The sequence below is a fragment of the Schistocerca americana genome, chromosome 5 (genome assembly GCF_021461395.2).
Source record: "Schistocerca americana isolate TAMUIC-IGC-003095 chromosome 5, iqSchAmer2.1, whole genome shotgun sequence".
Classification (NCBI taxonomy): domain Eukaryota; kingdom Metazoa; phylum Arthropoda; class Insecta; order Orthoptera; family Acrididae; genus Schistocerca; species Schistocerca americana.
Window position 1 is genome coordinate 281,640,091 of NC_060123.1, and position 27,517 is coordinate 281,667,607.

Genomic DNA, 27,517 nt, shown 5'->3' on the forward strand with positions numbered 1-27,517 from the left:
TTTCAAATGTTTAAATGTTATAACAGATAAATAAATATAATTAGAAAAAAGAGTGATTCAAAGAAAAATTGCGAACAAATGGAAAATTGTTAAGGCTTTCGTGGCCACTTGTTGACAAACTGCCCATTTGGCTTCTGTCTCTGGTTCTTCGGCCGCCGTTCGTCTGATGATTTTACTGACGAGCCACTGAAGTGCCAACCAGTGACTTTCTGGAGCACATCGGTTCCATTTTCCCGCAAGACATCACAAAGCTGTTTCATGCATGTCTCACCACGAGCTACTTCACGTGCAATGACAATTTCTACGAACAGCTAGAATGCGTCGCCATGGGTAGTCCTCTTAGTCCAGTGGTGGCCAACTTCTTCATGGAACGTTTCGAAGCACAGGCGCTGGACTTGGCAACTTGTAAACCTAAGATGTGGTACAGATACGTCTATGACACTTTCGTTGTATGGAACCGTAGCGAAGAACAGCTCGGTGTCTTCCTCAGACACTTGAACAGCCTCCATGCCAACATAAAATTTACCATGGAAGTAGAAAAGGACAAAAAACTACCATTTCTAGATGTGCCGGTCACAAAGGATGGCGAAAACATGGAACACAGCATGTATCGAAAACCGACACACACGGACCGATAGCTGCGCAGATTATCAAACCATCACCCGAGCCACAAAAGAGGCATGATTAATATGCTCGTAATGCGAGCAGAACGAATACGTGAGGCGCAGCACCTCAGACGCGATATGCAACACCTGGAAGGTGTTCTAAGGAGCAGTGGGTACTCCACAAGTTATATTAGAAGGGTAACAGAGCCAAACACTCGGCGAAGTATCAAATCAGCCTTTCTGCCATACATTCTCAAAGTGACCGACAGAGTCGGCCATATATTGCGCAAACACGGAGTAAAGACGATTTTCAAACCGACAAAGAAGATCAAAGAGTGTCTTAGATCGGCAAAAGAGAAAAGGGACCCACTTGCAATGTCGGGAATATACCGCATACCATGTGCATGCGGAAAAGTTTATGTCGGAATGACTGGACGATCAATCAACACCAGGACCAAAGGACATAACCGAAATTGTAGGTTGGAGCAGGTGGAAATACGGCCGTGGCAGAGCACGCACTTGTGAGACCGACCACGTAGTAATATTCCCCGACACCGAAGTTCTGGCTGTAGAGAAGCACTATCACACCAGCTATAGAAATACAAAAACACGGAAATAGCTTCAACAAGAAAGAGGAAAGCCTTAAGGTAAACGGATCCTGGGTTCCCGCGCTGCAGCGTACGACCGTCGCAGGTAGCAAGAGGAGACCCGCACCGGAAATGAACGCGGAGAAGCCCTCGGGCGTTGGCGCGCCAGGTACATATAGTCTGCGGCCCCAAACTCGGCTCCAGTTCACCACCAGCAATGGAGGGTGAAGCTTTGACAATGCCAGCCCGTGCTGGCGAAACGTCAGTAGAATCATCAGACGAACGTCGGCCGAAGAACCCGAGACAGAAGCCAATAGGCAGTCTAACAAATGGAAAAGTTCATACGGTGATTAAAACGTGATAAAGGAACATAAATTTAAAAAATACATTTAAACCAATCAGTTGAATAAGAATTATGATCAATGGCATTTCGATAAAATTTTTAAAAAAGTTGTAATGCACCTTACAATATTCGAACCCATAACTATCTGCATGTGAGGACATTAGCCTGTGCACTACTCTACGAACCAGCTTCTACAACAATTCTTTTTTATAGCTATTGAGCGTCACGCAGAATTCCGAAATTATTTCGAATACTCGCAAACGAGGGTCGACCAGGGCGAATGCCTGCAGTGTGTGATACTTGGCCTTAACCTACATCACTGTACAGATGGTTTCAAAATTTGTCCCACAACTGGAGACCCCTCATAGTTAGACTGTATAGCAGTTACTTATTTACTAACTGAGAAGTCCCACTTTGACAGGTCTTTTTTCCATTTGTAGTCTGAATTAGGAAGAAACGTGCAATTAATCATCTCATTTATATAGCATCCATCTTATCCAAAATATAGTCTTATAAATCGCATTTGGCTTTTTGCTTTCGGGTGCAAAGATGAAGAAGTTTTGTGGTTGTCTAGCACATGAACACGCTAAGAACGATTGCCCGTTCAAGAAACACTATTCATTCCACATCGATGGAATGTTAGCCCTCGAAATGCAACGGTCGCATGGCATTATCAGTCGGAGATCCCGCCCGGGGTTGCTCGGCCGCCTCCATTTGGCGCCGCTTTGGCGTCTTGCTCGTCTATGAAGTCCCTGTTCGTAATTAATAGTGATACTGCACCCTAACCTTACTTCTAAATGAAGCCTTTTAATTTTTTGGTTATATTGTCCGTAGTTACTTTAAAACTCATGAGAGTATTTTTGACCGCTCATTACAGCTACAAGAAATTCCGTATTTTTCTCTCCAGACACGTTTCGCTTTATTGAAGTAAAGTATCTTCAGTGGTCTGTAATTAAACATATTAACAGTTTTATTTGTTTTCTGAATCAAAAATGTTTGTTAACAAATTGGTGGTTTTTACTTACGGTAATTTCTGCTTGGTTTTCCGCCTACATCAGGAAATGCCGTCTGCTAGCATCTCCTTTCTTCGTTAGGCGCTGATAGTTGTAGCCTAATTTTAAGCTGCTTTGCAGAACTATGCATTTTTTACGTTTAACGCAGCACATTTCCCTGCATCACTGTTCACTGTTTATTTGTGTACTTCTTATTCTTAGTGTGTATTGTGTTTTGTAGTGTTGCCAACATTGCCACTAACACAATTCACCCTTGGAAGTATACAAATAAACGGTGAACAATGGTGTACGAAACTGTGCTGTGTCACACGTAAGAAATGTACAGTTCTGCAACGCAGCATAAAATTAGACCATTTACAGTGCCTAGTCCGCTGCTCGTAGTCTCGCGGTAGCGTTCACGCTTCCCGAGCACGGGGTTCCGGGTTCGATTCCCGACGGGGTCAGGGGTTTTCCCTGCCTCGAGATGACTGAGTGTTGTGTCGTCTTCATCATCATCATTCATCCCCCATTACGGTCGGAGGAAGGCAATGGTGAACCACCTCCACTAGGAGACCTTGCCTAGTACGGCGGTGCAGGTATCCCGCATCATTCCACCACGCTCTGTCACGGAGTATGGGACTTCATCATGATCGTCATCAGTGCCTAAGGAGAAAAGATATCAAAGACATACTAGCAGATGGCATTTCCTGATGTAGGCGGAAAACCAAGCAAAAATTACCGTAAGTCAGGCCCAGATCTAGGAGTTTTATGAAGAGAGGCAAGTTTAAATTTGCCGCCCCTTCTTTCAACCCCCCCCCCCCCCCCCCACATAAAAAAATAATTTAGAGCAATTTGGGTAATATATTTCGAAGTAAATGTCAGTAACTGACAACATTAATTTATTTTATTAAATGAATTAAGGTCAAAGAAAACACAAACAATTTTAAAATATACAAGAATATACTATAAATCTCATACAATAATCAATCTAAAACTTCGCTTTCTGAGCTTTTTTGGCTACAAACTTTATGGAAGCAGCTCGTTTGTGCTCTATGGAGATTATACTGAGATTTCTTAATCTTTGTTGAGCAGTCATGCTACTCAAACGATTTGTAATTAGTTTCAGCCTGCTGAAACTTCTTTCTCCAGAGGAAACAGAGCAGAAACTGGTATGCTAAGGAATATTCATAAGGCTGTAGTAACGTTGGGATACCTCTCTACGAATTTATTTTTATAAATCAAACTTAATTTGGATGATGTAGTGTCATTTTGCAAGTCTCTCTCTATTAGCAGGGCATGGTGTTTGAAACTTTCAATTTCAAAAATAAATTCTTCCTTGTTTAGGTATCAGACAGTTCTACTGCTTTGGCCTTTAAGTCCTCGACTTCCATTTCTTGAATTTGGACACCACACAGAAAACTAAATTTTGCGCTGATGTTCTCCAGTGCAGTAAACCAGTTACTCAGCTCCATTATCACTCTGTCAATTATTTCTAACAGGGACATTCTGAACAAATCATCCTGTGAATGTTTGCATGCAAAGCACATCGGTCTTTTTTTCTTTCTTCTAATCCTTTTTTCTGAGAATGCCGTTGATACCTCATTATCTTCTGCTATCACTTTGCCCTCAGATACAGCTTCAGAGTTACAAGAGTCTCTGGAAGTTTTCAGAAAGTTCAAAAGGCCTCGAATGTTTCAAACAGCTTTATCAATTGTAATGTCTTCTCTTTGCAGAAACTGATTAACTTGATCTATTTTTTTTTCAGTATTGCATACCAGAAACAAGTTAAGGCAATGAATTTGAGTTTTCTCATATTTTTACAATAGACCTTGCCTGTGTTTTTGTTTCTGGTGTTGAGAATTTATAGGTTTCAATTTCTTCCAGAGTCTTTACAACTTTATGAAAATGCTTATAAACTGCTTCAATTGTCACTACTCTTGCAGACCAGTCCTGCTCTCGGGTTATATATTGTGAGTACATGCTTTTGTAAGATTTCCCATCCTGATGTGGAACCTACAAAGAACAGATACAAACGGCGAACCCTTTCAAAAAACGTCTGGGCTTCAGCAGATGTGTACGCTGCATGTGCTCCTACTATATTTAAAAAACTCAACAAAACTTTCCACAACCCCTGAGACATTTGCCTTGACATAGCGAACTACTTGAGCCATCTGCTCATTGTGGCTGATATTTAGAGTGCACTCAAACATCAATGAAAAGTATGTAGCATCTAAACTATCTTTAATTATGTCTTGTCTTATTTTATCGGCAATCAGGTCAAGGAACTCATCTCGTATATGTTTGAAAAAATAGCTAATCTGCCCTTTCTTGTGGCGTTCAATATGCAGACGAAGGGGGACGCTATAGTTTGATATAAGATCAATGGCATTTAGAAATTTCCCAATCTGTGGATCACCAAAATCACCAACTTCTTTTGTTCCTCTAAACGGACTTCCTTACTTTGCTAGAAAAACGACTGCATCAATAACACAGTGCAACATCGCTCTCCAGTGAGATTCCTCTTTTTTTATCTGCTCTTGCAGCTCCCTGTCAATGCCTCCGCTTCCGAGAGCAGACTCTAGAGCCTTCCAAGAGCAAAAACAAAATTTATGGTTTGGTGAATTTTCATGGGCAGGCAAATTTTCATTAAGCTTTTTCCAATTAAAAATCCCTCATTCTTCAGCAAAGAATAATTTTGCCTCAGAATCTGAGCCTAGGTGACAACATAATCTGCAGGGAATACAATATAAGCCGTTTTTTCTCTCAATATAACCTAGCCAAGATGTTTTAACTTTTGTCCCATTTTTAACTGCTTTAGAAACCAATCTTTACTTCAATTGCGACCTTCTCTTTTATCTCTCACTGATGTCAAGATCACGTTCGTTTTCTGCTCTCATTGTTATAATGCTACATCTTTCAGAGTCAGAAAATCTCTTCGACCATGTACCAGGATCGTTAAAGTCAAAATGAAACTCCCAAGTTTCATCCTTTTGCTGAACACTAGCTGATGTTCCAGAAAGTAGTGTATCACATATTCCTCACACTGTCGTCTATTACCTTAATACTCGGGCCATCTTTGGTTTCACCTGAAATTAAAATATATATAATCCATACTGAAATTGAGAGATTTACTGTCTTTGAGTAATTTGTTTACGCCCTTCTCTGTTGTGGTAGTGTTAAAGTAACTGTAAGTGATTGATCCCTGAGTCAATCCATATTAAGTGGTCCAGTGAGGATTACTTGACCATTTTTAAATATTTTTATTTTTTTATGTGATTAACCTATAATTGTGAAAACAACTTTAAAAAAATTACCTTGCTCTGTTACTGAATTTTTATTTTTAAGTGCAAGACGATTTTCCAGTTTGGAGACGTTAGCGATAATTTGAAGATCTCTGATTGAGAGTAAGTTACAACGTTGCAATTGTTATGCTTGTTTTTAGAAAAGTCTCCTTTACACCCATTCTCCATGACACAAAACACTCTAAATTAAATTTATATTATACAGTGTGTTACAAAAAGGTAAGGCCAAACTTCCAGGAAACATTCCTCACACACAAATAAAGAAAAGATGTTATGTGGACATGTGTCCGGAAACGCTTAATTTCCATGTTAGAGCTCATTTTAGTTTCGTCAGTATGTACCGTACTTCCTCGATTCACCAACAGTTGGCCCAATTGAAGGAAGGTAATGTTGACTTCGGTGCTTGTGTTGATATGCGACTCATTGCTCTACAGTACTAGCATCAAGCACATCAGTACGTAGCATCAACAGGTTAGTGTTCATCACGAACGTGGTTTTTCAGTCAGTGCAATGTTTACAGATGCGGAGTTGGCAGATGCCCATTTGATGTATGGATTAGCACGGGGCAATAGCCGTGGCGCGGTACGTTTGCATCGAGACAGATTTCCAGAACGAAGATGTTCCGACAGGAAGACGTTCGAAGCAATTGATCGGCGTCTTAAGGAGCACGGGACATTCCAACCTATGACTCGCGACTGGGGAAGACCTAGAACGACGAGGACACCTGCAATGGACGAGGCAATTCTTCGTGCAGTTGACGATAACCCTAATGTCAGCGTCAGAGAAGTTGCTGCTGTACAAGGTAACGTTGACCACGTCACTGTATGGAGAGTGCTACGGGAGAACCAGTTGTTTCCGTACCATGTACAGCGTGTGCAGGCACTATCAGCAGCTGATTGACCTCCACGGGTACACTTCTGCGAATGGTTCATCCAACAATGTGTCAATCCTCATTTCAGTGCAAATCTTCTCTTTACGGATGAGGCATGATTCCAACGTAATCAAATTGTAAATTTTCACAATCAACATGCGTGGGCTGACGAGAATCCGCACGTCAATCAACACAGATTTTCTGTGAACGTGAATGTTTGGGCAGGCATTGTTGGTCATGTCTTGATTGGGCCCCATGTTCTTCCACCTACGCTCAATGGAGCACGTTATCAGGATTTCATACGGGATACTCTATCTGTGCTGCTAGAACATGCACCTTTACAAGTACGACACAACATGTGGTTCATGCACGACGGAGCTCCTGCACATTTCAGTCGAAGTTTTCGTACGCTTCTCAACAACAGATTCGGTGACCGATGGGTTGGTAGAGGCGGACCAATTCCATGGCCTCCACGCCTCCTGACTTCAACCCTCTTGACTTTCATTTATGGGGGCATTTGAAAGCTCTTGTCTACGCAACCCCGGTAGCAAATGTAGAGACTCTTCGTGCTCATATTGTGAACGGTTGTGATACAATACACCAATCTCCAGGGCTGCATCAGCGCATCAGGGATTCCATGCGACGGAGGGTGGATGCATGTATCCTCGCTAACGGAGGACATTTTGAACATTTCCTGTAACAAAGTGTTAAAAGTCACGCTGGTACATTCTCTTGCTGTGTGTTTCCATTCCATGATTAATGTGATGTGAAGAGAAGATATCCCATCCACAACGCACATACTTTGCATTTTGTACTATGCGTCTGTGATAGTAAAAATAAGACGCATGCATCACATACGTTTAAGTATCTCTTGAAAATGCCTTTTAGTTTGTTTCCGAAATAAACTAAAAATGGCTTCACTCTTCATTTCCCAAAAAGAAACGTACTAACTGACGACACAACATCAACTACATAATGGCTATACTGCTGTAGGGCGTACGCTGCGTTATAATTATTAATAGTGACAGTGCTCAGACACAAAACATAGGCAGCCCAAAGTCTTCTAATTTCTACCAGTTAAGAAGTAAGAATTCCAGCAATCAAATGATTTAAAAACAGTATGAATATTGCACACAATTTAATTGGCTTGATTTTTGATGAGGCTGTTGGGTGTTTGTGACGCAAGCGTCTCAAGGGAGCGGAGTGGTGCAGAGGAAGCATGTTTCGTAACAAGCGTCAATTTTCAACATGGATAGTTCACATTCTTTTCTGACAAGGAAATGTGGGTAGCTCTCGCGTTGTATTGAAAATGACTTCATTATTCTATGAAAAAAGATTGTTAGAAATAAGCAGTACCAAGTGTCTCATTAACTCATTACTTCCTGATACGATAAAACACCTGCAAAAACTAAATGTAACTTATATTACGTCATTTTAAAAATGAAAGAGGTCAAGGGAAACTACTTTTTTAAATATTAGATATGCGCTAATGTTGACGATGGTGGGAGGAGGGGAGCAGGGTAATAGCTAATACCTCATTGCAGCCGGTCAGAGGTCTCACAAATGTTGGAAACTACTGTTCTTGAACATTCGGAAGCATTCGTTAAAATTCGAGATGTTCGTAAGAGCTCGAAAACCATATAGTACAGACTCCAATTTTTTACCTTGAAAAATAGACCGAAAGAGACAGAAAGTGTGCTGGTGACCACAACGATGTGATGGTAATTACTTCAAGGACTCAAATTCAAAACCACAGCAGCTAACACCGCACAACAATTTACTTTTCATAAGGTGGAAAAATCATCAGATTCTTCAAACTGGGGAGATATCAAGAAAGGGGGCCCACAAGGTTCAGTCTTTGGTCCTTTATTATTCTTAATATGTATTAATTACTTGCCACTCTATATTCATGAACATGCAAAGCTAGTTCTTTTTGCTGATGATACAAGAACAATAACCAGTCTGGCTGGTACCCCATCGGTGTCCGGAGCATCTCCTGACATTTATTTGCTGATCATCGGGGCTCGGTTCGAAGTGAGGCTCGTCACTGAAAACAGCTCCACTCGAGTCTATGAGATTTCAGCCCGATGGCGTGTCTGGAGACGCCCTTGACTGTTACCTGCCGTACTGCCCCGTAACCACAGGTGATGTCTGGGATGCCATTTACGAACTTTGATTGTCACGTTTAATTTCCTCATTTACCTTTATAAACAACACAAAAAACAAGTCAGTGCCTTCTTATTCACCACGACACCACGTCTTACCAGTCCATTCCTCGGTCTTAACAGTGGAGAAAAAAAATCATCAAAGAAAGTAATCGTGTTACGATTAAATGATGCCTGAAAGTTTCCAGCACTTTTTCTCACATAACTGGAGATCCCAGTATTCCCCATTAGAGACTACAGAATGGTCAGTGAAATTTTTAAATTGGAAGTGAGAACAGACTGCGAACCAGCAAGTCGTCATATTTTGTAGCTCCTTTTAATGCACTTAAAGTATAGGTTCTGTTTTGGTTGGCAGGAGAGCCAACACCGGGTTACTAGAGGAGGCCGAAGGCACGCGTTTTAGCTCACGCAGGCTGGCGTGAGGTCTGGAACAGGACAAGGAAATTAGAATTTAGAAAAACGGACGTAGCTGGTGGAATACTTAACTTTAATCCGTTAATGAAGAACGTCGGTCTTGACGGTACATGATTCACAATATCAATAGTAACTGATAATGGCGCGTTGCTAGGTCGCAGCAAATGACGTAGCTGAAGGCTATGCTAAACTATCGTCTCGGCAAATGAGAGCGTATTTTGTCAGTGAACCCTCGCTAGCAAAGTCGGTTGTACAACTGGGGCGAGTGCTAGGAAGTCTCTCTAGACCTGCCGTGTGGCGGCGCTCGATCTGCAATCACTGATAGTGGCGACACGCGGGTCCGACGTATACTAACGGACCGCGGCCGATTTAAAGGTTACCACCTAGCAAGTGTGGTGTCTGGCGGTGACACAACAGGTTCTTCTTCACGCGTGTACGCAGATGTGTTGAATTTAATCCAGAATTTTACCGCACAGCCTGGTGACAGGGAAACTTACGTCATTACTTCTCCTACACTTGCCAGCCAAAAACTGTCGCTTAAAGTTTCTCCCACCGAATCAGCATTCGGATCTGACGATGCGACTATTATACTGCCATTACGTGGGTGTGATAAGAGAAATTAGTGTACTTTAAGAGGTACACAGATCGTTGCTTTCCCTCGTTAAGAACGCGAATGAAATATGAAACAAAATTGCTTCGGTTTCAGTTTCTAGTGACTTGTTCGGTATATGATAATGCAAATGTATTGGTCTGGTGCATAATCTCGTAGTGTTTTCCCAAAAGTTTAATAAACGCAACAGATACACATAACACAGACTTCAGTTCCAATAATATATTCAACTTCATTATTTACAGCAGTCTGGCAACCTTTGACTAAGTTTTCGATTCCGCGACTGTAGAAATCATGTGGTTCGAGGTGAAAAAATCGTCCGACCATGTTGAGAGTGTGTTTTCATCCGAAAGGAAGTTCCTTGAAACTTGTTCGATAGAGAGTGGAAAAGATGATAAACTGAGGGCGCAAAATTAGGTGAATGGGGTGGTTGCGGAATGACTCCCCAATCCAACTCCTGTATAGTGTTCTTTATTTTATTTTATTTTTCAATCTAGCAGAATGCGGGCAGGCGTATCGTGGAGTACCATTACTTCATGCAGTCATCCTGGTCGTTGTTCCTGGGCTGCGTCAGCAAGACGTCTCAGATATTGACAGTAAATGTCAGCAGTGATAGTTCCACTTCGGGGAAGCACTCTATCACTGTTCTACCACATGCACAACATTTTCTGTTGCGGACGCTCGCAGGTCATTGTACGGGAAGTTGCTGCTTTCTTCAGTTAAAACTTCCTGGCTGAGAAGCTGTGGGAACTGCAGAGGACATCGAAAGTAAAATGGCTACTGCAATTTTATACACTGTCCACGGACTCTGAGCCCAGAAGTTTTATATGAAGAAGACGACGGCCGTAAAAGCTTACATTGTATGATTAGTTGCTGCTTTGTTTGGGCTCAGCCATTCCTTTCTTTTCCTTATGTTAGAATAAAGACACCATTTCTCGTCACCAGTAACGATACGTGATAGGAACTGAGGGTGTAGGTCACGAGCCAATTGATGACGAACAAGCAAAGATGCATATATGGCCACCCACAGATTTTTGTGATTTTGGCTTAGAGTATGCGGTACCCATACACCCGATTCTTGAACCTTCCCCATTGCATACAACTGTCGCACGATCGCGGAATGATCACATTTCATCTCGTTTGCCAGTTCTCGAGTACATTGACACGGATCATTATGGATTTATGCGTTTAAATGACCTTCATCAGACCCTGAAGGTCTTCCTGAACGCCGGCCGCAGTGGCCGAGCGGTTAAAGGCGCTACAGTCTGGAACCGCACGACCGCTACGGTCGCAGGTTCGAATCCTGCCTCGGGCATGGATATGTGTGATGTCCTTAGGTTAGTTAGGTTTAAGTAGTTCTAAGTTCTAGGGGACTTATGACCACAGCAGTTGAGTCCCATAGTGCTCAGAGCCATTTTTGAACCATCTTCCTGAACGTGGAGAGTCACTAATGTCAAGATTATCCTCCTTAAAACGACGAAACCGTTTTCTTCACGTGCTCTGTCCAGTGACATTATCCCATACACAGCGTAAATGTTTCTGTCAGCCTCCGCTGCTATCACCCCTTTATAGAAATCAGACAGAAGAATACATCGGAAATTTTACGATTTATCCACTTGGCACTCCATTTTCTAGCGTCCACAGTTCCACTCACTATCTTCAAATGACAGAACGAGAATATGTAAACTCAAATAACAACTGTGAACTAAAAATATGAAATGACAGTCGAAAAATAAACCCAAGAGTCGATAAATAAATGAACACACAAAGTAAAAACGCTGCGAACTTATGCACCAACCTAGCAGCTGAATCAGGAGGTGCATATAACACCACGGAAGTGGGTGAAGCACGGCGGCCACGGATCGAATCCACCAATAAATGTCAGAAATGGAAAAATTGAATTTTGTCGATTACAGCTCCATGTACAACGAACAGAAAACTAGTTTTTGGATAAACTTGTAGTATATTTTGTCGTGGAATCCGAATCTACCATAAAAATGGTGGGGTTTCCATTTTAAAACAAAAAGTTGACCCTGTCATAGGACGTTTGAGGCGTGAAGAGGTGGCCAGTTATAGTACATACACATTTCTCCGTTGAAAACACTAACTTTTTATCTGAAACATTTTTTTCGTACTGTGCTTATTTTTCGTGATATTTAGCTGTTCCAAGTTAAAACAAACACATAATATCTCAGAGGCTCATAGTCCGACCGCACACACGATCATAGCTGACAGCACCTGACGAAGGTGACTACGTAAATGTGGTGTGTGGTTTGAGGTTTTCGGGCGCTAAACAGCGTGGTAAGTCATGGCACTGTTGTTCTCAAAAGAGGAATCGACGATTCGGCTGTATAAACGAGAAACATTTCATGTGACATCTTCTTTAAGCTGTTCCTCGCAGCTTTGATAAAAGAATCATTTGTATAAACCACCAAATGGGTGCTATTCCACTTTATTACGCTGCAACTAGACTCCACTATCACGTCAGATAAAATGGTATTTATATCAGCGGAAAATGCATCTATCAGACCACAGAAAATGCGAATATGTTCCTGTTTATTTAAAAGACTGACTGAAAAGTGGGGTACCAGCAGTCTCATTCTGTTTTTCTCAAAAATTTTGACATGCGAACCTCCCATAACTGTAATTCATTCACACCCACTCCCAGTTGCCTTTCTCACTCACTCACTCATTCAGCCCAAATCATTATCATTATCTCTTTCTCTCTCTCTCTCTCTCTCTCTCTCTCTCTCTCTCTCTCTCTATCATTGTCTCCTGCGTCACAGCCACAGTCCTCTTTAGTCTCCTCTCTCTGACACTGTCTCCCTCTTGCTCTCTCTTACTGCTAATAGCTCATTCCTTCCCTTCTGCTGCTGCTATCTCACTATCACTATCTCTCCCTTCCTCGTTGTCGTTGGCATATACTCCGCCTTTAGTTATCACTTGCTCTCACCCTATCCCACCTTCTCTTTCTGTTTACTCCTCCCCTCTTGGCACCGTCTTCTTCACTCTTTTCCCAGCACTGTTCTGTCACTGTCGATTATTTAACTACAGAATGTATATACAGCCACTTCGTTTGCGGAAAATTTTGTCAATTGACCGCTGTTTCGATTGCACTAGAGTAATCTTCATCAGAATAAAAAGTTACATGGAATGCATGTAATCATACCATGATTTAAAACGTCTGAGCTAAAGTGCTGTCGTCAAACAGAAATGTCATAGGAATAAAAACTAAAATGTAAAAGTATAGCATAATTGTCAACCAGATTAAAATTCTTGGTGGAATATTATAACAACCGCAAGGTCGCTTAGCGAGAGCGGAATAATACAGCCGCTACGACCGGGGCACTACAGTACTGTACTGTAACGTCAGACTAAACGTTTAGTCTGACGTTAAAGTACAGTACTATAGTGCCACGGTCGTTCTGAGTGCAAAATGACATCAAAGAGAGAGAAGGTGGCAGTGTCCACGGGGAAAATGTTCGATGGACTATAAGGAATCGATGAGATAGAATTTTGAAAAAGATGCTGTTAAATTTGCAGCAAGAATCTCAGTTGCAGCAGACTAGAAGAATAATCAGAAGTAAATAGAAGAATTTTGTTTCAAAATGATGACTCTGGATAACGAAATTATCGCGGTTTGTTCAGCTGCAGGCAATGACAATAGTGATGATGCATTTTCCGACTAAATAGGGCTCATCATGAAGGCGTTATTACACAAACAGAGGCAACATCGCCATCTGGACGAAATAATGGTTTCTTTGGAATGCCAAACGGAAATAACTGAAACTGGACTAATGCTGGTGAAATGACTGAGTAATCATGTTGTACATAAACGACATACTAATATGGCTCACGGAATGCTTACTGAATGTTTCAGTGTATAAAACTCACTGCGCTTTTTCGTGCATCTCATCAAAGCAGTTGGCGTGTTCCCGTGAAAATAAATTCAACGTGTATGTTTACAGCATGTAAGCCACGTCTAATTCTTCTACTTTTTTCGTGTAGGTCAACTAATGACCACGATATTCACTTATTGTTTTTGGAGTTGGTGTTGAAGTTCGAATAGTAACTGCTCATCCTTTGGCTGCATTGTTTCTTCCTATTGTCCGTCCAGAGGGCGGCTGTCTTCCTTTTTGGTGATTTGTCGTGGAACGTCAGTTGCTTAAGCATTCTCCTGAGAGATATCCGGTCTTTAAGGTTTCTTTCTATATCTTCCAGTTCCTGCAAGCCTTTTATTGCCTGCAGTATGAGAGAAGCTGACTGATGAACCTGCTTCGTTGTGTCTGTAGACGTGTCCCTAAGAGGCTAGACGTCTCTTCATATCGGCGGTCGTGATTTTCTCTCAGTGGTTGTAGATCTCCTGGTTTGGTCGTCTATTAACATTCGTTACCTTCCTTAACTGCTCCTAGTATCTTCCTCCATATCTTTCTCTCCTGGATTTGAAGTTAGTCTGCGGAACCCTTCTTGTTGAGTGCTAGGCACTTTGAATTATACAGGGCTACAGAGTGGATGACTGTCTGGTAGTGCTTCATTTTTGTGTTATGGGACCGACAGTTTATGTTATAGGCGTTCTTGTTCAGCTGGTCTGGCAGCTTCAGCTTGTTTACTCGAGTTGATAATGACCTGATAATGATATCTTTCAGAAAGATTGGGTTCCAGTCATTATACCAGGTATTTAAACCTGTTGGTTTCGTTTTGATTTTTCCATGTTCCAGGTGCAGAGTTCAAGGATAATGACTAACATTCGTGATGTATTGTGTTTCTTTAAGCGACACATGTTGGCCTACCTTTGCTGCTTCTCGTCTGAGAACATTGAGCTGATTCATTGATGTTTTATCGTATTAGACGGAAGTGCCAGGTCGTCGGCAAATGCCAGGCCATCAGCACTGAGACCACTGCACTTGTGCACCGGAGATACCATTTGGAAATCCCTGTCTAGCTAAGTCCCTTCGCCACTCTCTTATTACTTTTTCGATAATACAGATTTCATAGAATACCACTTTGTCACATAAACAAGATTCCATTGTATATACTAGTAGCTGAGTGCTCGACATTGCCCAAGTTTGTATTTATTCCAATCCTCTATTAGTCCATCTTCGTCTTTCCCCTCTCCCTGCCCATCTCCTCCTCCCCTCCTCTGTGTCCATTTTCTCTTCCCCCTGTTTGTGCCCATCTGCACCTACCAGCTCTGTCCATCTGCACCATCCCTCTTTGTTTATCATCTCCCTCACCCTTTCTTGGTCCACCTCTGTCCATCTCATCCCTCCTCCCATCTCTGCTCCTCTTCTCCTCCCTGTCTCTGTGTCCATCTCCTCCTACCCCCTATCTGTGTCCGTCTTCTCGTTCCAACTTTCTATCTCTCCATCTCCTCCTCTCTCCTTCTCTCTCGCTCACCCCATCAAGAGGACGCTGGTTCTTCCTCCGCAATATTTCTTTCTGAGTAGTAACCAATAGATATACCAGGTTTGGTTGAAATCAATCCAGGGATTTAGGAAGAGCTTTTTTCTAGAGGCTTTGCCCACGTACACACGTCACACATATACTGCACGTATTTAACGTATTTCACACATATTTGTTCACCTATTTCTCCTATATCTCCAGCGAATTTTGACCTGCAGTTTCGTTCCACGCAGCTCAATTTTCATGACATCATAGCTCCTGAACTTTGCGTTGTACAATCATATGCTTTTGCAGGTACATTCAGTGATATTTGAGGATACTGTCTGCGATATCTGTTGCGAATAGACTAAGATATAATAAATTAAACTGTCATGCATGATGTGGAAGTTTTTCAAGCATCTTAGTGTTTATGACTCATATCTCCTGAAAAGTGTGTCGTACAATGACTTAAATTTGCAGATACATTCAGTGGTGTAAATAAATACTGCCTACAAAATGTGTTGCAAATAGATATCGTAGCAAAGAAGTAATACATTGAAAGTTCATGGCTGATGTGGCAGTTTTGCTGCATGAACAGCGAAAATGTGAGCGAAAAACTTTTATTTTCCTTTCATAATTTTGAGTGTGTATGTGTGATGGGGGTGGGTCAACGTTGAAGACTCTTGAAGGTCTGATATTATGTGTTAAAGTTGGTTGTAGCTAGACACATAAGACATTCCAATTCGGAAATCGTTAGGAAAATCTATATTCCGAGGTGCAGAGCGTCAGGAGTGTGGCGAGAATACCAAATTTCAAGCACTGCCTCTCGCCACGGACAACGTGGCGGCCAACGACCTCCACTTAACGACCAAGGGCAGCGGAATTTGCGTAGAGTTGCCAGTAGTCTCAGAAATCAATGTGGGACGTACGAAGAACGTATGTGTTAGAACGGTGAAGCGAAATGGCGTTAATGGGCTATGGTAGAGGACAACCGACGAGAGTGCCTTTGCTAACAGTACGATATCGCCTGCAGCACCTCTACTGGGCTCGTGATCTAATCGGTTGGACCGTAGACGGCTGGAAAACCATGGCCTGGTCAAATGAGTCCCGATTTGAGTTGGCAAGAGCTGAAAAGCTCATGATAGAGTTCGAGTGTGGCGCAAACCCCTGGAGCCATGGGCCCAACTAGTCAACAAGGCACTGTGCAAGCTAGTCGTCGCTCCATATAGTATGGACTGTGTTTACATGGAATAGGCTGGGTCCCATGGTCCAACTGAAGCAATGGTTGACTGTAAATGGATATTTTAGGCTACTTGGAGACCATTTGCAGCAAAATAACGATGTAATTTTTATTGATGACAATGAGCAATGTCATGGGGCTACAACTGTCGATTGTTTGCGATTTATTTGAAGAACATTCCGGACATTTCGACCGAATGATTTGACCACCTAGACCGCCCGACATGAACCCCATCGGACATTTATGGAGCATAATCGAGAGGTCAGTCCGTGCAGAAAATCCTGCACCGTCAACACCTTCGCAATTACGGACAGCCGGCCCGAGTGGCCGAGCGGTTCTAGGCGCTACAGTCTGGAACCGCGCGACCGCTACGGTCGCAGGTTCGAATGGATGTGTGTAATGTCCTTATGTTAGTTAGGTTTAAGTAGTTCTAAGTTCTAGGGGCTGATGACCTCAGAAGTTAAGTCCCATAGTGCTCAGAGCCGTTTGAACCAGTTACGGACAGATATAGAGGCAGCATAGCTCAGTATTTCTGCACGGGACTTCCAACGACTTGTTGAGTCCATGCCATGTCGAGCTGCTGCAGTACGCCGGTCAAAAGGAGGTCCGACATGATATTAAGAGGTATCCCATGACTTTTGTTTATGTAAGAACGAGATTTCTTGTAGTTCAGTCTAGCCCAGTCTAGCTTATCTAGTAACTAATTTGCTCTCATTGTCGCGAAAGGGCAATGGAAATGCAAATTGGAAGACGGATTAACGATGTGCAGCGTATCAGGAGAGGTGGAGCGCGGCAGTAATGTATTTTCCCTCCGGCACCTCGGAGGGGTGCAAATCTCCTCGGTTTTCCTGCCGCGTCGCTCCGGCGTGGCACTACATGGGCAGGCGAGATCAGGGCTGCGCCCCTCACGCCTCGCCTCACCGCTCCCAAATCCCGCATTCTTATTTTCCGTCACCGGTGCGCCCCACACAATCTGCCACGTCGAACCCTAATTCCCTCTCGGCGCTGCCACCCCCGCCCCCCCCCCCTGCCCCCGCAGCACGTGTTAAGGGCTCACAGGCACCAGGCGGCCTCCCGTGTGCACGCCGCGGCTTCCGGCCGAGTTACGTGGAGCGGGCGCCGGATTTAATTCCGGCCCCATTATGTCGCGACAAACGCCGTCGGCCGTCCCCCGCTCGTTACCGCTGATCGATACCGGCTGACTTGTTTTCACCTCGCCTCGGTTCGACCCCCCGCCGAGCCTTTTGTTCGCCCTGTGACTACGATTACATTCACCGGATCGCTCTGACTGCCTGGGGGCGCAGGGGCGGCAGTGGACTCCGGCTCCGCAGCCTTTAATCTCCTCCTACGCGCTTCTCTTTTCACTGGCGCTACCGCAGGAGCTCTATATGGGTCACCCGTCGTCAGCAAAAAAAAGGCAATCCTCAGCGCGCGTCGAGCTCCGTCATGCGACTTAAATTGTGAATCGGTGATACGAAAGATTAATTACTCCAGAGATTGGGTTCGTATTCTGAAATGCGAGGCCTTCGAGACTCTTTGTTGGAAACTGATTTCTATTATTCGTTTCCTCCAGAATTTTGTAATTAGCACATATCATGAAATTCATATTCCCAACACCCAGCTCACGCCAATCCTCCGTCCTCCTCGTAGTTTAGCTCGATGTCCACGTCATTCGCAGCTTTTACGATCAGCAGACAGCGACTTGCGTCGTGTGGTCTAGTCCAGCTGTAAGTGGGGATATAAAACGGAAAGATCGCATAGATTCAATTATAAGTAAATAACCTGTCATACATCAGTTCATTGGTATGATACTGGGAAAATGAAGCCACTCTACATGGAGAATCTGATTTTAGCCATTCCTGGCATGTGATAATATTGAAATGTTCTCGGGTATTCGCCCGGGTGGAGCCGGCAACTTGATTAAATATGCGAGAAATTTCAAAATATACTGCCAGAAAAAAATAGTACATCCTTTTAGAGTTTCCAATTAAACGTTGGCAATTAAAATGTAGAGCGAATAATTCTACCCCTTAATGAAATGGCAGCAAGAGATGGGAAGGAACACCAGGTGCACTCAGTGCGTATGCCTGGAGGACCCATTCAACATGTTAAAGAGGCTATTCTGGCAGCTATGGGCGCAACAGGCTGCAGCTAGTTCCATATTGTGCGTGGTGCACGTTGGAATAAACACAGCCTGTCGTCTGCCTCTGAGGTCGTAATTGGACCATTCCAGCGACTGCTAGAGAAGTCCATTCTCGCAGCATCTTCCCCAGAAATTACCGTGGCCCCCTAGTTTCCAGTCGGGTGGAAGCATTGAACCAGAGATTTCGAAGGTTCTGTAACAAGCTAGGCTGCGACTTCTATGGCTTGGCCCATAGGGTTGAGAACTGTAGGGTTACGTGTGCTCTACGTATCATAGGCAATTCTCTATCCATCCCAGCTAACGATAACTGTAGGGGACTCGGATTTGTCAACATAAGAGCCAAAGAATGGCCCCTACAGGCGAGAGTATTAAAATCCTGCCGAAGCAATAGCAAAAAACTGCCAGAGTATGAAGTGTTCCTAAAAGGCATTGAATCCCAAATAAAACTAGGTACAGGTAGTTGGTTAACATCTGGAACTGACAGCAGTGACAGTTTAAAGGAAAATCTAAGTGTATACAGAAAGGACAAGCTGACAGTAAATGGAGGTGGTCTCGTTGTCGCAGTAGACAAGAAACTCAAATCTACCGAGACAGAAATTGAAACTGCATGAGACATTGTTTGGACAAGACTCAGCATCAACGTTGGTCATAAACTTATAATCGGATCCTTCTGTCGGCCACCATACTCACCTCCTGACATAACCGAAAACATTAGAGAAAATCCAAGTTCACTAGTACAATCCGAGAAGACTTTATCCAATAATAAATTTAGTAGATTACAGTTTTAGAACTGATGGGCGTGACAAGATGCCCTGAGATCTAATACTAAAAGCGTTCTCTGAAAACTATCTGGAACAGATAGTTCAGAATGCCGCTCATGACGGAGATATATTGGATCTAAGAGCAACAAATAGATTTGACCTCTTCAAGGACGTCCACATTGAAAATAATATCAGTGAACATGAGGTGCATGTAACAACAATGACTAACAAAGTACAAACGGCAGCTACAACAGATAGAAGGATTTACGCGTTCAGCAAACGAAATAAAGAAGCAGTAGAGTCAGAGCTCAGTAGGGAACTAGAAATATTTAGCTCTGGATAGGCACTTCTAGAAGAACAGTGGCTCAGATTTAATAGAATAGTTAACTTTGCACTTGATAGATATGTAGATATGTACCTAGTAGAATAACGCGTAATGGAAAGGACCCGCCACTGGAAACAATTTTCTAAGGGAATAGAGACTGCTGTGTACCAAGTGTAAAATAAAGCACACGCTCATAGATAACAAGACGCCAAAAGAAACGCATTGACTATCAAGAGCGCAGTGCGTGAAATCTTCAACGACTACCGCAGAAAAATATTATCGAAGAATCTCTCACAAAACCCAAAGACATTCTGGTCATACTTGAAGGCAGTTAGTGGTACCAAAGTTAGTGTCCAGACACTCATGGACAGAACAGGAACTGATACTGAGCTTAGTAAAGCAAAAGCTGAACTCTTTTCCAAATGTTATTTACAAAAGAAAATCCTGGAGTATTGCTCAGTCTAATTCTAGCACCACTGTAAAGACGAATGATGCAGATATTAGTGTCAGTGATGCTGAGAAACAGTTGAGACTGCTAGAATTGAACAAAGCCTCAAAGCCCGATGAGATCGGTACCAGACTCTACGCCGTATTTGCGGCTGAATTAACTCCTCTTTTAATCGTAATCTAACGTAAACTTCTTGAACAAAAAAACTTAACCCAATATTTTGAGGAAAGCCCTCTACATACCCTTCTACAAGATAGACAGGAAAATGACGCAAAACACCATCCAATATTCTGGACGTACATCAGTTGTAGAATCTTAGAACATATTGTGAGCTCAAACGTAATGAGGTAACTGGAACATATTGAGCTCTTCCATGACAGCCAGCATGAATTCCAAAAAGAAAAACTGAGTGAAACCGAAGTCGCATTTTTCTCAGATGACATACTGAAAGCAGTGGTTCTCGTCAGTCAGTATTCCTCGATTTCCGAAAACCACTTAACTCAGTACCGTATCCACGCTCATTATCAAAAATACGTCCGAATGGGCTATCAAGCTTAATGTGTGAATGGATTGAGGACATTTTAGCAGGGAAGATGCAGCAAGCTACCTTGAACGGAGAGTCATCGACAGATGTAGAAGTTACTTCAGGTGCGCCCGAAGGATGTGTGTTGGGACTCTTGCTGTTCTAATTGTATATTAATGATCTTGTGGGTAATATTAATGGTAATCTCAAAATTTTCGCAGTTGATGCAGTTGTATACAGGGTGGTCCATTGATTGCTACCGGGCCAAATATCTTACGAAACAAGCGTCAAACGAAAAAACTACAAAGAACGAAACTCGTCTAGCTTGAAGGGGGAAACCAGATGGCGCTATGGTTGGCCCGCTAGATGACACTGCCATTGGTCAAACGGATATCAACTGCGTTTTTTTAAATAGGAACCCCCATATTTCATTACATATTCGTGTAGTACGTAAAGAAATACGAATGTTTTAGTTGGACGACCTTTTTCGCTTTGTGATAGATGGCGCTGCAATAGTCACAAACATATGGCTCGCAATTTTAGACGAACAGTAGGTAACAGGTAGGTTTTTTAAATTAAAATAAAGAACGTAGGTACGTTTGAACATTTTATCTCGGTTGTTCCAATGTGATACATGTACCTTTGTGAACTTATCATTTCTGAGAACGTATGCTGTTACAGCGTGATTACCTGCAAATACCATATTAATGCGATAAATGCTCAAAATGATGTCCGTCAACCTCAATGCATTTGGCAATACGTGTAACGACATTCCTCTCAACAGCGAGTAGTTATCCTTCCGTAATGTTCGAACATGCATTGACAATCCGCTGACGCATGTTGTCAGGCGCTGTCAGTGGATCACGATAGCAAATATCCTTCAACTTTCCCCACAGAAAGAAATCCGAGGACGTCAGATACGGTGAACGTGCGACCAATCTACCTGTCATGGAATATGCTATTCAATACCGCTTCAACCGCACGCGAGCTATGTGCCGGACATCCATTATGTTGGAAGTACATCGCCATTCTGCCATGCATTGAAACATCTTCTAGTGACATTGGTAGAACATTACGTAGGAAATCAGCATACATTGCACCATTTAGAGTGCCATTGATAAAATGGGGGACAGTTATCGTTCCTCCCATAATGCTGCACCATACATTAACCCGCCAAGGTCGCTGATGTTCCACTTGGCTCAGCCATTGTGGATTTTCCGTTACCCAATAGTGCATATTATGCCGGTTTACGTAACCGCTGTTGGTGAATGACGCTTCGTCGCTGAATAGAACGCGTGAAAAAAATCTGTCATCGTCCCGTAATTTCTCTTGTGCCCAGTGTCAGAACTGTACACGACGTTCAGAGTCGTCGCCATGCATAGAAATGTGCAGAGAAATGTGCTACGGGTGCAGTCGATGTTGATGTAGCATTCTCAACACCGAGGTTTTTGAGGGTCCAGATTCTCGCGCAATTTGTCTGCTACTGATGTGCGGACTAGTCGCGACAACAGCTAAAACACCTACTTGGGCATCATCATTTGTTGCAGGTCGTGGTTGACGTTTCACATGTGGCTGAACACTTACTGTTTCCTTAAATAACGTAACTATACGGCGAACGGTCCGGACACTTATGTCGTCCAGGATACCGAGCAGCATACATAGCACACGCCCGTTGGGCATTTTGATCACAATAGCCATACATCAACACGATATCGACCTTTCCCGCAATTGGTAAACAGTCCATTTTAACACGGGTAATGTATCACGAAGCAAATACCGTCCGCACTGGCGGAATGTTACGTGATATCACGTACTTAGACGTTTGTGACTATTACAGCGCCACCTGTCACAAAGCGAGAAAAGTGGTCCAACTAAAACATTCATATTCCTTTTATTTCGTGAGATATTTAGCCCGGTCACTATCAATGGATCACCCTGTATAATCAAGTACTGTCAGGGAAAAGATGCACAGGTATTTATTTGGGAGGATTTAAAGTCGTGCGAAGATTGGCAACTTGCTTTAAATGTTCAGAAATGTATAAGTGCACTTCAAAAAACAAAAACAAGTAATGTCCTATGACTACTGTCCTATGACTACAATATCAGACAGACACAACTGGAATCGGTCAACTCAAACACTTTGTTGGATTGAGGAACATAACCATCATACACATCCAATCGTGGGTAAAACCTTCACTTCATTTATGGAATACTAGGGAAATAAAATCAGTCTACAAAAGGGATTGATTACAAAACTCACGAACGACCAGTCCTATAATGTTGCTCGAGTGTGTGGGATCACTAACAAATAGGACCAACAAGGGATATTGAACGTATATAGCGAAGGGCAGCATGAATGACCACCGGTTTGTTTGACCAATGACAGAGCGTCAGTGAGATTCTCAATAAACTATACCGGCAGAAACTTGAAGATGCATGCAACCTATTCCGAGAAAGCTTATACAGTTTCAGGACACAGTTTTAGATAATGAATCACGCAATATACTACAACCCACTACGTATCGCACACGTAGTAATCACAAGGATAAGATTAGATTAACTACAGAACACATAGAGGCGTTTAAACAGTCATTCTTGCCGCGCCCCGTGTGTGAATTAAATGGTAATAAGCCATAGTAACTATTACAATGGGAAGTACCCTGTGCCATGTCCTTAACAGGGGCTTGCAGAATGTGGATGTGGATGCAGATGTAAACAGTGATGCCTTTTACGCAGTTTTCTTTTACAAATGCATTGCATTTTCGCAGAACCCGTGCAGCAAGTCTAGATTTTCCCTTCGCCTTTCTTCTTACAGATATAACGTTTTCACCCCATTTCATATTGCTTTTAAATGTTACCTCTAAACTTTTATGCGATATGAGATGCTAAAGATATTCATCACTAATTTTGTAATTGGATGGGATAATTTCTCTTACAAACGATTTATTGTTTGTAACCATTTATAAAGAGACATGCCATTTATAAAGTGCTTTCATTCAACACACCAAGTGCAAACTTTGTTCAGGTCATCTGTGTTTGATTATAATGGTCTCAAGACGATACTTTCTGTAGACAATAGTATCTTCAAGTGAAAAACCTGACAGGTGCAGGTAGTCACAGATGGTGGGATTATTGATAGTTGGAAGCTCCAACGTTAGGCACGTGACGGAGCCTCTTAGTGATATCGCTGCAAAAATGAAGACGAAATGCAGTTTATACCGGGGGAGTCAGCTTTGATGTGGAAAAGGTTCATCCGGATGCCATTAACAGTGTAGGGTACAGTTAACTGAAGGTGGTGGCTCATGTCAGTACAAACAGCTGGCTTCGATTTAGATTAGAAGAGATCCTCTCTGCTTTCTGGTGGCTATCTTAAATGGCAAACACAGTCTTACCTGCAAGATGAACGCAAAGCTCACCATCTGCAGCATCTCCGAGTGGGCTGACTACGGACTTTTCGTAAAAAGCCGAGTGGTAGGTCTGAATCAGAGGTTCTGGCAGTTCTGTTACCGTCTAAGATGGACATTCCTTGACTTGTGTTGCAGGGTGGAGAGGTGTCGGTATTTGGGAAATGAATCAACTACACAGGATGTGGCTACACGGTTAGCAGGGCAGTATGGAGTAGACTGCCTGGTTTTATAGGTCAGATGGTCTTGGGAAAGTACAACACAGGCTCAGTTTCGAAGGGAGCAAGTAAAAACATAGCGATGGTACACAAAAGAAGCATCGGTATTGCAGTTGTAAATTGTCACAGTTGTGTGGGGAAAGAATCAGAGCTCCAAGCGCTCGTATAAAGCGCTAAAGCAGAAATTGTTATAGGTACTGAAACTGGCAAAAGCCGATGTCTTTGCTAAGGACCTAAAGGTGTTCAGGAAGGATAGACTAAATTCATTGGTGGTGGCGTGTTTGTAGTTGTTAGAGGTAGTTCATCTTGTAGTGAAATTGAAGAAGTAGGTAGTTGTGAGTTTGTATAGTAGAGCTTATATTCGAAAATCGGAATAAATTAATAATCACTCCCCCCCCCCCCCCCCACTTCGACTCGGATGATGTATTTGCTAAAAGGAATATTTGAGCCTCATTTCGAGTAGGTCTCTTAAAATTATAGTTGATTGTGATCTTGTAATCTCCCCCTCACTTACCGACCTTAATGACAGTGAAAAATTAAACCGCGTGCACCTAATGGAAATTTGGGAAAAGCAATCGTCACCGAAGTTAATTTGTCGGTAAAGAGGGAGGAAAAGGGTTACATCTAAATGAAAGGAAAAATGCAAATGAAACTGGTGGAAATTAATTTTCATAAGGGGTAAAGTTAATAAAGAAAGTAAATGTGCGGTCGTTACGTTAACAATTAATTGGCGTTAATTAGTTATTTGAGATTTGGGGAAAATTACAGTCGCCAATACCATGGACAACTACTATAATAACTGAAAATGAAAGAGTAATGCACATATATTTAGCACTAAAAGCGTGGCAACTGAAGGTTGACACGTGTTGTGTGAAAACTGAATGTTTGTCAGAAGTAATAAATTTCGCTACACTCTGACTTAATTTATCAAAAAAAAAATTAATAAAACCGGAAAATTGAAAGTTAATTTAGTGACTGAAGTTAATAGTCAGCTTTGTTTCTGAAGCACTACGAAATTCAGTAAAATAAGGTTAGCCTTGGGCTACCTCAACAATCATTTCAAAAGCTACTTGAATCTACGGAATTTAGAAGTAAGAGATTTAACTTTGAACCTGAATTAAATAATTCTGAACAATTGACAACAGTAAAATTTAGTACGTACCAAGCTGAGCTGCAGTCACAGGTAAGCTAAAATATGGTAACAAAATTCGCACTCTTAATTTGTGCTTCTGTAATCTAAATATTGTAGCCAGCTATGAATACTTTAACTGAACGTTGAAATTAAAGCAGTGAAATGGAATGATATTAATGCTGGCGTTTGAATTTCAACGACACTCGGGTTTATTCCGGAAAGGTAAGGGACCTTGCTTGGTAATGCAATTGGGACAATGAGCAACAAAGGTTCATGCTACATTGCTGTAATTTGGTGACACAAACTGACCAGTTTGAAAAGCTGAGGCCTGCCATACAGTTCTAAAACTTTACGCTCTTTTAGTCTTCCTTGTTGGTTGATTGAAGGTTTGCAGTCGTCGATCGGGGAGGTGGTGACAGTCACTAATTGACGGCCGTCGCTGTTGCAGAAGCTGGATGTTGGCGCGCCTTCTTCTCAACACGGTCACCAGGCGAAACGGGCTCTTGATGTGCGCCAGCTAATGCTTCCCGTCCGCGACACCGTGTCAGAAACTACCACAGCAAGTCGAGCGCAATTACATGCTGCCAAACCCCCAAAAGCGCGGCAACTCCCAGGAGTGTCACACAACATACCTGCTCCACCGCCCTACTCCAGCCAGACTCCCTCTGCCCGCGCTCCTCGCGGCAGAGTTAACACAACCACAGATCCTAAACACTTTGGTTCTCCACATGACCTATCGATGCAATCGTTCGAGAGCATAGTTTTCCCTAGGCCAGACCCAGTGTAAAAATACAAATAATATTTACAAAACAAACCAATTATACATCAACATAAATGCATATATATATATATATATATATATATATATATATATATATATATATAAACAGTAAAACAATTACAATATATAAAGACACAGAAATGTCATATCTTCAGGTAACAAATAAAGGAAAAGACTTTATAGTACAATAGACGGAAATAGAAGGATATGCATTTCCGGCGTTACAGTCTCAGTCTACCCTCGATATGCTGGCAAAAATACATGTTTATTGTTGCTGATAGACAGAAAACTTCGTCGTAAATTTTATTACTTTCTCCGAAAATTATTTTGAGCAGTTAGTTCAGACACCTACACCAAGTGCAAATCGTTGCCATAACATACTACAGCTCATAGTGACAAATTGTCCTTGAAGCTACTGGATAATCATTTCCACGAAGACACAGTGGAATTATTCCGCCATGCACTCACGACCACGTATTTCCAGCGTGGGGGCGAGTTTTACCAGCAAGTGGATGGAGTCGCTATGGGATCCCCACTGGCACCATGTATCGCCAATCTGTACATGGAATACTACGAGGATATCGCCATGGAAACAGCACGCCATAATCCCAAGGTCTGCTATCGGTACGTGGACGATACTTTCGTGATCTGGCTGCACGGTGAGGACACTCTAACGGAATTTCTCAACCATCTGAGCAGCTTACATGAGAACATCAAGTGCACAATGGAATTGGAAGAAAACTGGGTGCCTACCCTTCCTCGACATCCTACTAAAGAATAAAACGGACGGCACACTGGGACACTCGGTCTACCGAAAGAAAACACACACAGACCTGTATCTAAACGCCAACAGCTGCCATCACCCAGCACAACGGAAATCCGTGCTCACTACCCTTGTCCGCAGAGTTCATGACATATGCGACAAGGACAGTTTATCTACTGAGTTTCAGCACCTGAAGAAAACCTTCCAGAAGAATGGCTACACCGAAACCCAGATTAGACGTGCTCTCAAGATGAGCAAGAAGAAGAAGAAAGACCTTCAGGAAGAAGAGAACAACAAAGGTCTGGCGTTCCTCCCGTACGCAGGGCCGCTCACCGCCAGGATTGCCATGATACTGGAGAATAAGATAAAAACAATCTTCCGTCCTCCACCAAAAATCAGGAATATGCTGGTCTCAATTAGTGACAACTTGGGACTAAAAACACTGGGTATCTACAGCATTTCCTGTGAATGTGGAAAACAATATATCGGACAGACCCAGCGTTGCAAC